This window comes from Podarcis raffonei, chromosome 17, assembly GCF_027172205.1.
Source record: "Podarcis raffonei isolate rPodRaf1 chromosome 17, rPodRaf1.pri, whole genome shotgun sequence".
NCBI lineage: Eukaryota > Metazoa > Chordata > Lepidosauria > Squamata > Lacertidae > Podarcis > Podarcis raffonei.
In genome coordinates this window covers 12,977,789-12,990,266 of record NC_070618.1, presented here as the reverse complement: position 1 = coordinate 12,990,266, position 12,478 = coordinate 12,977,789, and positions in this window count along the sequence as shown.

Sequence of the window (12,478 nt, the reverse complement as noted above, 5' to 3'; positions counted from 1 at the left end):
AGGAGCCAAAAACAAATGTGGAAATGGCAAAAGGATGAAGACTCTGATCAAATAAGTAACAAGGAGACAGCAAATTTCACTGCATTTTTCCATAGTTATATCCCTTGTGTTATTCTCAATTTTTAAATTAACTGTGCACCCACTTAAAGGGTATTTATAAAGAACACAGCTTCCCCCCAATAATCTGGGCAGGCTGATGCTTGTTAAGCAAACTTTAACTCTGTGAGGGGTAAAAATGACAGTTCCATTTATTCTTTTAGGGAAGCCCTGTGCTTTGAACTGGTCTTGCTAGCTAGGGATGATGGGAGTTGTAGTTTAAAAACAGTTAGAGACATATGTTTGGGAAACACTGGATCAGGGTGGCCAGTGTGGTGCCTTCCAGTCATTCTTGCACTCCGGTTCCCATCAGCCCCAGCCAGCATAGCCAGTAGTAAGGGATGATGGGAACTGGAGCTCAGCAACATCTGGAGAGGACCACGTTGACTACACATGGTGCAGATGATGGATAATAATGGGTGTGGCTCAAGTTGGTTTGGTTTTTTTTACAATCAGCGGGATTTGTGTCATCTTAAAAGACAGTAAGGGTTATCGCATTCTTCCCACATTCTATTATTTTGACTATTTACCTTTATTTCCTAGTGTAGATTGGATATTGATCAGGCAGAGGTAGCATTTCTTAAAGCATTTCTTCCCCCTCCTGGTTTTGTTCTGGTCTGGAATTGCAGCCAGTACAGAATGGTGACACCGGGTTATTGAGTGGAGCAACTGGACACAAGCATATTACACCCATAAGATGTTGAAGGAACTGCCAATCAGCTACCCAACAATGTTCAAGGTCCTCCTGTTAACATACTGAGCCCTAGATAGCTTGGAAGCAGGTTATCTGAAAGACCTTCTGCCCCTGTATAGACCTGTAAGATCACTGAGATTGTCTGGGGAAATTCTACTTCTGGCACTGCACTCCACAGAATATCATAGGACAGGGAGTGGAAAATGGGCATTTTCTGGTGTTCCGGTTCTGTGGAATGCCCTACATTGCTGTAGTTGCTTCAAACTTCTTATAAAAGGTTCATATTTTTGTCCAAGATTTCCCTGACCCATAAGAGTGGGCCCTGCGTCTTGTGCATCAATCCCCTGAATTAGTTTTATTAGCTTTTATATTTTTTATCACTGTTTTATTGGTTTCAAGCTTTATATTTGTTTTAACGGACACTGTTTTTATATGGCACATAGTCTACACTGCTTATAGATTTAAAATATATTAATGGGGTTTATAAATGCTTTGAAATATTAATTAAATAGCTGTCTAATAAAGGTGCCATCTGTGCCACAAACACCTTTTGCATTTAGGCAAAATAATAATTAATAATTATTAATAATTAATAATTAATAATAATAATAATAATAATAATAATAATAATAATACAAAAGGAATACTGGGCATAATCCAACTGAAGTTAATAATAATAATAATAATAATAATAATAATAATAATAATAATAATAATTTATTTCTTATACCCCGGCCATCTGGCTGGGTTTCCCCAGCAACTCTGGGCGGCTCCCAACAGAATATTATTAGTAATAATAATGATAAAGTGTTAAAACATCAAACACTAAAAACTTCCCTAAATAGGGCTGCCTTCAGATATCTTCTAAAAGTCAGATAGTTGTTTATTTCCTTGACATCTGATGGGAGGGCATTCCACAGGGTGGGCACCACTACCAAAAAGGCCCTCTGTCTGGTTCCCTGTAGCTTCACTTCTTGGAGCTGGACCTCGGTGTCCGGGTTGAACAATGGGGGTGGAGACGCTCCTTCAGGTACACAGGACCGAGGCCATTTGGGGCTTTAAAGGTCAGTGCCAACATTTTGAATTGTGCTCGGAAACATACTGGGAGCCAATGTAGGTCTTTCAGGGCCGGTGTTATATGGTCTCGGCAGCCACTCCCAGTCACCAGTCTAGCTGCCGCATTCTGGATTAGTTGTAGTTTCTGGGTCACCTTCAAAGGTAGCCCCACGTAGAGCGCATTGCAGTAGTCCAAGCGGGAGAAAACCAGAGCATGCACCACTCTGGCGAGGCAGTCTGCAGGCAGGTAGAGTCTCAGCCTGCATACCAGATGGCGCTTTAAGACTCACTGGAGACCCCATGGAAAAGTTAGTCAGTGCTTAATTCTCTTCCATTGAAATAATCCATGAGCAAAAGTGCTTAAGATTGCAGTCCTACTCTGAATGATCTGGAGTAAGTATCACTGAATTTCCTGGGATATACTTCTGAACAGATATGACTAGGATTGCGCAATTAGGCTGCAAACCTAAAGGTACATACTTAGCAGTAAATTCCAATAAATTCAGTGGGATATTCTTCTCAGTAGACATTCTTCTTGTTGTTATTTATTTGATTTACTTGTTGTTGAATACAAAATGTCTCTAGGCAGCATACATATACACCTTAAAAAAACACCAATCAAGTTTAACAATAAAATAACAACCCCCCCAAAAAAAACCCAAATAGCAATAAGCATGACTATCATAATCCCTCAAAAGAATGGAATAAAAGGGATGACTTAGTGTGGTCCCGTAAGGATATTATTGTTGGCACCAGGTGGACGTTATCGGAGGTAGCCTTCCACAGGCCTTAACCCAAAAGGCCCGCCCTCCCCCTTGTCACTCCACTTACATCTGGAGAAGGCCCTCACACGATGAATGCTGAGTTTGGATATGTTCAATGTTATGATATGTTATAGGGTTTCCCAAGCTTGGGTCTCCAGTTTTTTTGGACTACAACTCCCGTCATTCCTGGCTAGCAGGACCAGTGGTCAGGGATGATTGGAACTGTGGTCCAAAAACAACTGGAGACCCACGTTTGGGAAGCCCTGGTCTATTACATGCATGGGACAGTCTTGTAACTGTGATGGGACCTATATTATTCTTAGTATTATTAGCATCATCATCAACTGTTACGATATATTACATGCACAAAACTGTGGTTGGGATCTATATTGTTGTTGTTACGCCTTGAGTGCGAAATTAAAATTAGCACCAAGCATTGTTGAAATGGGAAAAAGAAGACTTTTGGGGGAAAGCAATACTGCTGGGTTCAGAAAATAACCTGGTGGAGAATCCAGGAGAAATATCTATTGACTCTTGTGATTTCACACAGACAAATGAATTGGGCACCTCCTAAAATGCTGATAAAAGAGCCTTGGAGGTGGGAGGCAACTGCATTTTGCTGCTGCCAGGGCGTGCATGTGCTCTGGCAGCAATTTTCTATAAATCATCCCTTCTCGTGAAAGGAACGCCAGGACTTTACAAAAAGTCTGTGACGTACCTTCAGCACTCAAGCAGATAATGTGTCTCTTTGTCTTTTAATAATGAATCCTGGCTTTTCCTGTCAGCTACTGCTTCTTGGGAAACAAGAGCCGCAGCTCCGAAGAAGGAAGCCTGGAACGCCATGTCAGGCATGGAAAGCTTAAGCCTGATCAGTCCTGTAATCTTTAAAAAGAGTTGTGTGAGGTGGAACCACCCAAACTTCCTGGAGATGCTTTCTTAGCTGACCTCATTTCCATAGAAATGCCCACAGGGGTTTTGTCTTCCTGGTAACCCAGCTTGCATAATTACACACAGATTTTCTTAGGTAGCACAGTCATGACTGTTGTCCCTAAAAAATGCCACATAGCTGAAGGGCGATCCTTTATTTTAAAGTCTGATTAATCTCTCCAACACACCATAGCTCCACGCTCAGCATAATAATGGACGCATCTTAACTCCTCAGGCTGCCCAAGAACTCCATTGAATTTGGCAAGGGCACTCCATGGTGTGTCTTATTTGTGAAAAGTTGACCTGGCAACAATGCTATTACTGCTACTCGGCGTCAGGTGGTGAGAATGCCAGGGTAAATTCTTGGCACAGAGCTCTTTCTTTCAGCGTTGGTTGCAGAAACGCTGCACAGAAGGGACTTGCATTTAAGAACGAATGGAGTTTGCCTAGGTCAGTTAAGCAGGCAAGAACATCCCTTTCAATCCATCACAAACTTTTGTCTCAGTGCTCAGTTTCCCATGCACCCCTTCCTTAGGAACTCAAGGACATCCAAGGCCCCTCTTGCAAGCCAGTGAGAGGGGAGATCGTGAATGCTGGCCATGCAACCTGCCCCTGACATACTCAGGGGTATGCCTCCCAGTGGCCATACTTCCCTTCACCAGTCTGGTGCCATCCAGATGTTTTGGACTACAACTCCTATTGGCTCCAAGCAAGTGCTGGCTGGAACTGATGGGAGCTGCAGTCGGAAACATCTGGAGGGCACCAGGTTGGTGAAGGCTGCCCTGTGCACAGATGGAAAACCAGGTGGCCCTCCAGATATTGCTGCACTACAAGCAGACCATGCCGTCTGGGGCTGAGTTGGGAGTCCAAAAGAACTGAGTGAGCCACAGGTTCCATATCAGCTAACACACAAACCACATGCATAGGTGTGTCTGTGCAGGGATGTTAAAACTGAGAGTATGGTCAGTGGGTGCGACCCTGCACCCAATAAACAAAACAGGACACCGTCACACAATTTGTCATTAACGTGGGATGAAGCAACACAAGCTGGTGACAGCCATTAGATTTCACAGCTTCTTAAATGGATTAGGACAGACCAAAGGCATGGAGGTGGCTGCTCTAGGGTCTCCAGCATGGCCTGCGGTTGTCCTACCATACTCCACACACACTTCTGCACTGCCAGAGATGAAGCTGATGCCTTAGCAAGTGGAGGAAGCTGACTCAGCAACAGCTGATGCTGCATAAATCAGCACTAGGCTCTCCCAACATTATCCTTAAATCAGCAGCAGCACAAGTGTCAAGGAGCATGGAGAGTGCAGGAGAGCAGGCTGCAGCGTTCTAAGAGTGGAGCTGAATACGGAAGCTGCAATTTGCCCACGTTTTGGAGGGTGAAGTGGGAGACGTAGGGGCTCCTGATGAAGAAATGATGAAAGGCAGAAGGCGAAGGGTTTTGTTAAAATTAACACCCCTTGAGGCAACCTAAGAAACACAACTGCAAACTGAATTTTATTTCTACAGCCCCATAGCATCTGCTGGGCAGGGAGTTTGGCTGCCTAATCCACTCGAGCTTCATGGCCATGGATTACACTGGTTCATGTAGGATAGGTCCATGAATGGCAATTAGGTGTGATAGCTGAATGCACCAAGGACAGAATGAGCACCGGCCTCTGAAGACAAACTGTGAGGGTCACCACACTTACGTCCTGCTTGCGACCTTCCCAAAGCATCACAAAGAGAATGAGTGAGACCTGCAACAAAGGGCACTTCCAGGCAACCGGTTTTTTGAGCATTCATCCTGATTTGTTTGCCAGGAGATTAGATGATGTTGCCACCAAAGCAAGTCTCACTCCATACTTTCCAGTCCATTCCCCCCCTTGGGCTGTGGGTTTATTGCAGAAGACCTCCCCATGTACTATAATTGTGCAACCCAAATTTTCCGCTATGTGATTGTACCCCACCTGAAAATAATGACGTTCTAAATGTTAGAGCTATTCATCCTTCCTTCCAGGGTTCTGGCCAGCCATTCCCTTCAAGCAGGTCATTCCACCCGTTTTCTTTTCCAGCTGGTAGTCAGCATTCTTTAGCATGTTGGGTTTTTCAAAAGATTTATTTGTGCTTCGGCAAACATGCTCATATTTTGTTTTTTGTTTTTTATTAAATTTGTATAACGCCCTATACCGCAAGTCTCAAGGCGGTTCACAAGATAAATTCACAATATAAAAACATATAATATGTAATAATAATTTAAAAAAACCAAGAACAACCCAATAATTCCCCCCAACACATGTTAAAAGGTTTTTTTATTTGGGTGTCAATCAGCCAAAGGCCTGGTTAAAGAGGAATGTTTTTGCCTGGCACCTAAAGGTGTAAAATGAGGGTGCCAGCAGAACCACCCTGGGAAAAGCATTCCACAGACAGGGAGCCACTTCCTCTCACTTGTCAGTGATCCTCTTTCAGCTCTATTTCCGTCCATTATGGTCTTAAGACAAGAGCTTGTACATCTAGCATAGTAGCTATCCGATGGAATTATAATACTTGATTTGACTTTCTAAGGGGAAGAGCTGTAGCTCAGGAGCAGATTATCCCAGTTGAAATCCCTAGCATTTCTAGGAAGGAGTGGGAACGTCCCTTGTCTGAAACTCTGGAGGGCTGCTGCCAACCTTTGTAGATGAAGAATGAAGGACCTGTGTCCCTCCCAATGTGTTGAACTACAACTCCCATTGTTCCCAAGCAGGCCATGCTGGCCAGGGCTGATGGGAATTGGAGTCCAACAACATTGGAAGGGTGCTAGGTTCCCCATCCTTGGAGGAGACAATACTGAGATGGATGATCTGATTCAGCAGAAGGTAGCTTCCTATGTTCCTGTGTCGTAAACATCACCAGGCACCTTAGGCAAGATACACCATTTCAGATTCAGCCCCCACCTGCACTAGGAGGTTAGTAGTGCGTTATGGGGTTGCTGTAAGGATTGGAGCACCATATTTCATATGAAGGGATTTTTAACATTTGAGCACCATGCAGATACTACTGGACATTACTCACAAAGTTTGATTATCCTGATGCATGCAGCACAGTAATTCCAATATGCTGGTTTTTTTTTTACAAGTGGCTTGCAGGTGTGCTTTACAGTGGTACCTTGGGTTACAGACGCTTCAGGTTACAGACTCCGCTAACCCAGAAATAGTGCTTCAGGTTAAGAACTTTGCTTCAGGATGAGAACAGAAATCGTGCTCCGGTGGTGCGGTGGCAGCAGGAGGCCTATTTAGCTAAAGTGGTGCTTCAGGTTAAGAACAGTTTCAGGTTAGGAACGGACCTCTGGAACGAATTAAGTTCTTAATCCGAGGTACCACTGTATATCGTTTAAAATAGGGGGATGTCAGGCCTCAAGGGCAGAATATGACCTTCCAGGTATTCTATCAACCACTTGGGACTCGCCCAAGGTCACACACACTCCTCACTGGCCCTGCTTTGCATCCTACTTGACTGCTTTTGCCTGGATGGAATGTATCCTTGGGAGTGTGATCATGTTCTGTGCTTGCCTGGATGTAAGAGGGAAAGAGGGTTTGTATGTGTGTGAGTGTGAGAGAAACTGGGCTGGAATGTAGCCTATTGAACAAAGGTAAGAGTCATATCAGGGACGCGGGTGGCACTGTGGGATAAACCACAGAGCCTAGGACTTGCAGATCAGCAGGTCGGTGGTTCACATTCCCGCGACGGGGTGAGCTCCCGTTGCTCGGTCCCTGCTCCTGCCAACCTAGCAGTTCGAAAGCCCGTCAAAGTGCAAGTAGATAAATAGGTACCGCTCCGGCGGGAAGGTAAACAGTGTTTCCGTGTGCTGCTCTGGTTCTCCAGAAGCGGCTTAGTCGTGCTGGCCATGTTATGTATTGAAGTTCTCACCCTGGCCAAAAGGAGCATTGTGTACGTAGTTTTCACTCAGGTCCACGTCAGTTAATTCAGGCGGGAAACCCTGGATTGTTGTTGCTACAATGTTGACAGCCGGCTGCCTATAAAAGCAGGCTGGCTGAGCTGTTTGCTGTTCAGTTCTGTTCCAGCTTACAAATAAAGAGCTGCTTTGGAGAAATCGCTGCGTTGTCTGCTATGTCTACCCACTATTTAACAGGCCACATGACCCGGAAGCTATACGCCGGCTCCCTCGGCCAATAAAGTGAGATGAGCGCCGCTACCCCAGAGTCGGTCATGACTGGACCTAATGGTCAGGGGTATCTTTACCTTTAAGAGTCATATCCACTGGCTCCTCCTACTTTTATCTCTGGCTCCACCCACCACTGGTAGGTTCCCTACAAGGCTATGGCAGCCCCTGATTTCCCCACTCCTCTGATTTTTTTTACTGCTACATCATTCTATCACTATGTCTTTAACAGATGTTTTAAATTTTGTTTTATGGATATTTGTGGACTGATTCATTTTGTATGTGAAAGTCGCCTTGATATACTTTATGAAATAACAACATCATCAACAACATCATCAACAACTATTATTGTTATTATCAAGTGCTTTTTTTTCTAAAAAAAAATGTTTAGGGGTACTCTCATTCTGACTCCAAAAAAATCACAATTTTATAGTACAAATCGGGGAAAATAAATACAGTAAACGGACAAAAGTACAAAGATTCACAAGACGTTTAGGGGTATGTGTACCCCTGTGTCCTGTCCCCCCAGAAAAAAGCACTGGTGATGATGATGATGATGATGATGATGATCATCATCATCATCATCCTACCCCACCTTTTCCCCTAACAGGGGCTCAAGGTGATTTACAGATAAAAATCAGTACAGATAAAAAGGGTGGTTTATAAATATTTAAATAAATAAAGTGCTTTATAATTCAAAATAAAAAGAAAAGGTTAAAACCTCAATTTAATAAAACAATATAAGGACCCAGAAAAATAGAAAACATGCATTTTCTATGTGGTAGAATCCAAAATCTCTTCTTTCGGGGGCGGGGGTAGAAGGCAGGAAGGTCAGCTACAGAAGAAAAGGAAGCTGTCCTTGAATTTTTCTTTGGCGTAATTTCATGATATTCATGCCATGAAGAGAAGAAATAAAACAGACCTGAAGCATGTACACTTGGAAGTACTGGAGATTACTCCCTCGTAAGGGTGTTTAGGATTACAGTCAAAGGTTGTCAAAACTTCTTGAGATGAAATTTTTGATCAAGATGCTTTAGGACAAGATAATCTCTCTAAAATGTCCATTATGTTTAGAGGCGGGAGATCTGGTGAGTAAAGCTTTTCCTACCATCCTAAAGGAAGCATTCTATATGTTCTGCCTAAACTGGCCAATTATGCAAACGAAAGAACGTTACACCTATGGGCCATTGAAGTGATAGATTTCTTTGGGGATGACTTTCTAATAGGGGGAAAAACTATATTAAGGAATCTGTGAATGTGAAGGCAGTGTGCCTGCTTCCGTTAGTATTTATCAATTTATGCAGAAATCTCAGATAACATTAACTTCAGGGAGGCAGTATGTTCTTGACTATATACCCTGGGGAAACGATAACCCAAGTTGACCCCTTTTGAGTCACACTGATGTCACTGGAAGGCTGTGTACACACCAAACCATCTGTAGCACAATGTGGATTTTTCCTCAGTCTTGAATCATTTCTGCTTCACCTAAACATGCTGCTTTCTGTCTGGATTGGTTCTAGATCCTGCTGTCTGCAAGCATGGGTGTGGTTACCTGCTGCACATGCAAAAATACTCCCTTAATTTGGCTATCCCTGCACATGCCCCAGGCGAATGAAGACTTAACGATTGCAAGCTTGATATATGCACACCCACATCTGTTTTCAAATGGACATACCAAGCTTTTATTTTTGGAAGCAAACAAGTTTCTCAAGGAGCGCTTTTCAGGGGCAAAGAAACATGCATTGGATCTAGATGGGGTGCGGGCTATGTAGAAAAAAAGAACACTTGGTCTCCATTGAGACTAGAATAATATGTCATGTATACATAGCCAAAGGGCATGCTTGCATTTCCCCCCATTGAAATGAACGGCTGGACATTCTTAACTTTAGCTGCATTGCAGAATCCCTTAAGGAAATAATAGCTGACTGTTTTAAAGGGAGCTATTTCAGGATGATGATGTCAAGGGGTGCCTTATTATTATTATTATTATTATTATTATTATTATTAAGCCTTCTACAGCCTTTTAAATGTGTATGTTTGAAGGAGGTGTTATTGTTTTGCTGTTTTTATCCATTTTTTGCTTTTATCCTCTATTTTATTCTGTGAACCGCCCTGAGATCTTATGATGAAGGGTGGTATATAAATCTAAAATAAATCTAATAAATAATAAATAAACATCCATGTTTAGGGAAGTTTTAATGTTTGATGTTTCATTGCTTTTTTATTATTATATTCTGTTGGGAGCCACCCAGAGTGGCTGGGTATAAATAAATAAATTATTATTATTATTATTATTATTATTATTATTATTATTATTATTATTCTACCTTTTTCCTTGATAGGCATTCAAGGTGGTTTACAGATAAGCTTCGAAAAGCAAAATCTAATAATCCAAAAAGATAGTCTAGGGATTTCAGGTAAATAAGTGTATATATTAGAATGGAATGGGTTTTTTTTAATAAGATATTTATTAAACTTTTTTCCAAGAAAGACATTGTCAGCGCTGCCCAAGGTCCCAGCTCACACAAGACCAACGCTGCTTCTTTCTCTAGTATAAAAGTCTTTATTGAAGTTCAGTTTCACTTCCACACGCGCAGCGAGCAACGCTACGTCTGTACCTTAGACCGTCGAAGCTCCATCTGAATCTCCTCCCCCCTGAGACCAGTTTAAGATTCTAGCCTTACTCCACCTCTTCCTCTGTTCCTTCCTTCTCTGGGTCCTCCTGCTAGTCGGAGTCTCAGCCTTCCTAGACTCCTCTGACGCTGAGTCCCCTGACTCTTCCCCCTCCCTCCTTTGGGCTTTTGGACCTGGCTCCCAATCCGGGTCTTCTGCTGCCCCGCGCTCCTGCACATTTGAACTTGGCGCGCGCACACAGCCTCCCACTTTCCTTCTGACCGTTACACTTGTGTCACTGCTCCCTCTTTCGGGGAGGCTAGCTGGACCTGGCCTTCCCTCCGTTTCCCCACCTTCCGATGGGGGCGTGGTTATCCCTGACTCATCTTCTCTCCCCGCTGGAGGAGAGGCTGGTCCTGACTCATGTGACTCTTCCCCCCCACTGTGCTCTGGTGGGGGAACTGGTCCTGATCCTCCGCTGCTCCCTTGGGAGTCCCCGCTGGCCCCTTGTTTCTGGAGCGTCCCCCCTGGGATCCCCCTTGCCCTTACCATAGACGCCCCCTTCTGGGAATCTTCTGATTCGCTGGAGAAGCTCATGGAATCTCTCGGGTCACTGTCATATTCCCCTACGCTCCCCTCGGATTCCTCTTCTCCGCTCTCTATTTGCTCTCTCCCCTGTGCTTCTGCTCCTGAGCCTCTGACAGACATAAATTTGCAAAACAGAAAAAGTAAGAACAAAGAATTACAATGTTAAAGAAGAAACATAGAAAATATGAAAGAACTAACAAAAAATACAAATAGAAGATACATACAAAATACAATACAAAAAAACCCAAATTAGCTAAAAAAGAAAAAAGTTTAAAAAAACAAATCCAGCTTTCAATATTTATAGACTCATTTGCTTATTTTCTTGACTTCCTCACACCTCCCCTTTTTGTATTCCCATTTATATAATCGATTCAGCAAATCCTTACCTTCTTTCATTTATCTTAACTTTTGATCTTAACCTATTATAGCAATATATTTTCATCCATTATCAATCCGTATTTACATATTCTTATTACTCTTGTTGCCAATACCACTTATTTTCAATCCAACATCATTTTAACATTCATTAATTTTACAGTATTCCTGCAGGTATTCTTTAAATTTCTTCCAATCTTCTTCCACCGACTCTTCTCCCAGGTCTCGGATTCTGCCAGTCATTTCTGCCAATTCCATGTAGTCTATCACCTTAGTCTGCCACTCTTCCAGTGTGCGTAATTCTTGTGTCTTCCAATATTTTGCAGTCAGTATCCTTGCTGCTGTCGTGGCATACATAAAGAAAGTTCTATCCTTCTTTGGCACCAACTGGCCCACGATGCCCAGGAGAAAGGCCTCTGGTTTCTTCAAGAAGGTATATTTAAATACCTTTTTCATTTCATTATAGATCATCTCCCAGAAAGCCTTGATCTTTGGGCACGTCCACCAAAGGTGAAAGAATGTACCTTCAGTTTCCTTACACTTCCAACATTTGTTATCGGGCAAGTGATAGATTTTTGCAAGCTTGACTGGTGTCATGTACCACCTGTATATCATTTTCATAATATTCTCTCTTAAGGCATTGCATGCCGTGAATTTCATACCTGTGGTCCACAACTGTTCCCAGTCAGCAAACATAATGTTATGTCCAACATCTTGTGCCCATTTAATCATAGCAGATTTAACCGTTTCATCCTGAGTGTTCCATTTTGGGTTCTAACAATTCTATTTATCTAATTCTATCTAACAAGGAATGTTTTTATTGTGATCTGTGCTTTTCTGTGCAAATCCCTGGGTGGATGATGGGCACTGGGTGCAATGAAGTTGTTAATTGAAAAAGGCATTTTAAGAATGCAAGTTACACCCACCTGGCTGGGTGGGGACTTCGTTAAAAAAAATGAACCCTGGATGTTCTGGGTCTGAGGGAAGAAAACATGTACTAGGGGAGCTAAAGGTCTTAGAGATTGTTAAGAAAAAGAAAGTTGAATTGAACATTAAAGGGTAAAGATGCTGCTATTGATACTGAAATTGATGCTGCCTATTTGCTTCTACTGCTCCTCTACAAGATTGCTCAACCTGTCCATTGTAAATAAACACTGTATTAAAAAAAGGAAGGCTCTGGTCATCAGGAAGGGGGCTGCAGGATTAGTTTTAACT